Source organism: Anneissia japonica, unplaced genomic scaffold (genome assembly GCF_011630105.1).
Source record: "Anneissia japonica isolate Jap-2015-1 unplaced genomic scaffold, ASM1163010v1 scaffold287974_len119866_cov115, whole genome shotgun sequence".
NCBI classification, from domain to species: domain Eukaryota; kingdom Metazoa; phylum Echinodermata; class Crinoidea; order Comatulida; family Comatulidae; genus Anneissia; species Anneissia japonica.
Window position 1 is genome coordinate 92,678 of NW_022685273.1, and position 4,277 is coordinate 96,954.

At 34.7% G+C, this 4,277-nt stretch overlaps 1 long non-coding RNA gene across 1 annotated transcript; it reads left to right on the forward strand.

Annotated features, from left to right (window-relative positions):
- The first annotated feature begins 1,085 nt into the window (after positions 1–1,085).
- LOC117109510 lies at positions 1,086–2,420 on the forward strand. The gene is made up of 2 exons (XR_004445535.1): positions 1,086–1,200; positions 2,160–2,420. It is a non-coding gene; the product is annotated as an uncharacterized LOC117109510 (long non-coding RNA).
- Positions 2,421–4,277: the final 1,857 nt, after the last annotated feature.

Here is a 4,277-nt window from a genome sequence, read left to right on the forward strand (position 1 = left end):
TTATAATACGAACAATGTTTTAACTCATATTTATAATTTCAACATATTATCAGGCCAATTTAAAATTAATGTATGAACACTTTATCGTTATTTACACTACCATTCAACGTCTGTAATCACATTTAATATTTACAACCTCTGGCCAACGTCGGCCCAACGGTGGTAGCCAACGTCTATTTCAAACGTTTACCGACGTCGGGCCAACAAAGTACTATGACGTTGCGACAACGTCGGCCCAACGGTTGTAACCAACCTTCACTAATGTTTACCGACGTCGGGCCAACAAAGTACTCTGACGTTGCGACAACGTCTGTTATTACATCCTAATATTTACAACCTCTAACCAACGTCGGGCCAACGGTTTTAACCAACCTCCATTTCAAACGTTTACCTACGTCGGGCAAACAACGTACTTTGACGTTGAGACAACGTCTGCAATCACATCCAATATTTACAACCTCTAACGTCGGGCCAACGGTAGTACCCAACCATCTTTTTAGTATTTTGCCGACGTCGGGCCACAAATCGTGACGTTGTACCAACGTCAGTAGTCAGACTGAATATTTACGACGGCTTACCAACGTTGGGACGACATCGGAAAATCGACAAATATATTCATACGTTGGGCCAACGTGAAATTCCAATGTTGGTTTGACGTTACCTCTCCGACCAAATTTTGCAACCAAACACCAACGTCGTACCAACGTCAGATATCCGACCACGACGCTTACCGACGCTTGCCAACGTTTACCAACGTTGGGCCAACGTCGCTTTGCTAGCTGTAAATTTGTTATTATTTGCCACTCCTTTAAGGTATAAATGTTATGTTATTCCATTTAAGTTTTAACTTTGGTATATGTACTGTACTGTATATATTATAGCTGAGGCCACTCAGTGTAAGTGTCCCTGCTATTCTCATTAGTGGCTATGTTTAGGAATTTGTCCTCAGTTGCTAAGGCAACTGCTGGGCAATAGGTGCTATCGGACACCCCACAGTGATAATGAATTCACTTCTCACTGACCCTGCTTACAAGCAACATCTGTAAGGATTGAGGACCTAATATTTGCCACACCTATTTGAGAAGTACTTTTAATATCTTTTATATTGCAATTTTATCAACCCGGAGAAGTCTTACTTTTACCATTTTTATACTGCATTTTATCAACTGTTTATGATTTGGCACCTTGGCTCTTTTATAGGTAAGACTCATAATTTTCTGTTTTGAATTTGATTTAATTTTATTTAACGTTAGTTTCTACAATATGATTTGTAGCTCGTACTAGCTTTCAACGGAACAATTAAGTTGCAGTGTTCAGCTCTTGATTTAGGATTTGCCTAAACAATTTTATAAACTTTTAATTATGCTATATTGTTAATTTGCTTATCTTATATTGTAATACCATTTGCAATTGCGCTTGGTAATTTGTATTGTTATGTACAGTAACGTTTTGCAATCACACATTGTCTCCATTTGATAATTAAGTCAGTAAAGTGATTTACTTTATGTTAAATAAGCCTAAATTCTGAGTGTATCAGGACAATTCTGGTGGATATGGGTCATTCGCTAGAGGGCAATACATTCGCGTTATAGTATAGTGGACCTGGAGGCATTGGAGTACGATTGTAAAATTATTACTAAGTTACTTTTAATGTTTTTATCTTTATCTTTATGTTTTATTCTTTAATTTATCATTTTAAAAAGGAAAGAATGCATTAACCATCTTGATCTTAAGTACAATCATGATATTCAGATAGTCGAAAAAACAGTATATGCCAGTTTTAGTGGAAAATAGGCAGGCATAATATTGGATTTATTAGTAATAATTTATCTGTTAGGTTGCATCTTAGCGAAATGGTATAAAAGTATTAGCATACTTACCTAACCATGAACCTAAGCTATTTATGTAACTATGTTGTTTAATTAATTTGGATGTGTATCCTGAGCTAATCAGTTTTGAACTAGTGTAATGTTGACTGATAGTAATTGAAACGTTTAACTGATTTTTAGTTTTAATTTTGGTTAATTGCAAGCACTATACAATTTTGATAGACTAATTGTATTGTACATCATGGAATGTATGTACAAGTATTGATATATTCGTATATTTTATTAGTTTAGATCTTTTAGTTTTAAGTGTTTATATTTTCTCTTTTATAGACGAAAACTTAATTTCGGATATTATAATTTTGGATTTAACATGACTATTGGAAAGGACCTGTAATCTTACCAGCAATTGGAAGTGTGGAACTCTTTTCGTACATTGAACTTCTTTTTAAAACTCCTTTGGAAACACTTGGACAAGAAAGAACAATTTCACGATCAAGAATTTGCGCAACCTAGATTATATTCATATTGTGAAATCAAATCTCACCAATTCATTTTTTATTTTCAAATAAATACTTAATATATATATTTTAACAAGGCGTCTTTGATCTTAATCAGTTGCCTAAGAAAATTAAAATGAAGTTAAAAGCTAATGAGTTTCCTTAATGAGCTAATTAATAAAAGTATAATCTTGAAAAAAATTCTTTATGCCATATTTGTATTAAGTATTAAGTTTAATGATCCTGTTTAATTCGCAAAAGCCTCTGGCGGGGAAGGATTTAAAACTTCTATTAAAATAATAACAACAAATACTAGAATCATCTTACATAAACATGTCGCTGTGTATTTATGCTTTTAATATCAGCACACAAGCAAATAATTAAAGGCTGATTTTTATATTTGGACGATAAAAATAAAAAGCGTGCTGTCTAATCATTCTTTTTTAGCCTGGAAAGGATTATAAACTATTATTTTTTTCTAATGGACCTTATTTTACCTTTTACTAATTTGTACGTTAAATGCGTAGCTCCTGAAATCTGTGTAAACTATGCAAATGATAAGTTACAAACTTCAATTTTAATTCTATCTTATTTATATAGTTTTTCATGAGCCTTCAAGGGTTATCATAGAATGAATAGTACGATTTGTTGGAGGAAGCAATAGACGGTAAACACTCGAAGATAAGCATTTAATAATCATTGATAAATGACAGCATGGAACACACCTTCTCTAATAAAACATTCGAAATGTAGGCCCTATCTATTTAATTAATTTATTCAATTGATTAATTAATCATTGATTATTTAATTTTATTTGATACACATTTTGCAAAATATTGATTTATATTATTAATGTCTTGGTTGTATCAAACAAAAACTGCACGCAATTAAATTGTTTGATTATTTATTTAATTTGGCGTGTACTGTATTTCAATATCATAAATATTAATTCATCCTTATTTATTTCGTGATTTACATAACCATTGATGCGTTTTTCTTAATAGGAAAAATATGGAACGCCAAAAGGACAAAATACAATTGGCAGCAGCGCAAAACTGAGAGTCAGCAGCGAAAAACTGAGAGTCAGCAGCGCAAAACACAGAGTAAAAGTGCAAAACACAGAGTAACAGTGCAAAACTGAGTCACCGTGCAAAACACAGAGTCACAGTGCAAAACTGAGAGTCACAGTGCAAAACATTGGTGGCAATGCAAAACTCCAATGGCAGTGCAATTCAAGTGGACATTTTGGGCACTTGGGCACTCCTTAGGGACCATTGACAATTGGGGGGGGGGGTGCGTATAAGCGTTACATTTAATACAAAAATTAAGTGTTTGAAATAATTAATAAACAGTGGGCTATGGAGAAGGCTAGTAGTAGGTACATGTGCCAGGGCTTGTCATAAAACAAGGCCTAAGTCTAGATGTATACCTAAATGCCTCGACTTCGTCGGCTTCTCAGGAAAAATTGTTTTCCTAAATAAATCTCAATTAACTGTCTAAATTTTCTGCTTTTTTGTCATTTCTGTTGTCTTTGTTGATCCCCAATTGGTTATCTTTTAAAAAAAAAAAATATTTTGATTGCGACTTGTATGTAGGCCTATCACTTGCCAAAAGGCGCGGAACAAGTTCCTGTATTATTAACTAGGCCAGGCATAACCTAGGTTGTAGGGCCTACCTAGACATAGGCTAGGCCTGGAATCCGCCGCTGAAATTATAATGTATTCAGGCCCGTAGGTAGGGTGGGGTGATATAATCGATTTTTCTAAAATCGATTATATAAGCCTTTGTATTCCCTAAATTGTCAAAAATTTCAGGGGCTAATTCGCAACCTGGACCACTTTCTAAACTTTTAATCGAAGCTCGACCACGCCCACTTTGCTTTCGTCGGAGAAATCTTTCCCCCTGTCGGGGGCATCGGTCCCGCCGTCGGGGACCTCGCCTCCCCCTGCCC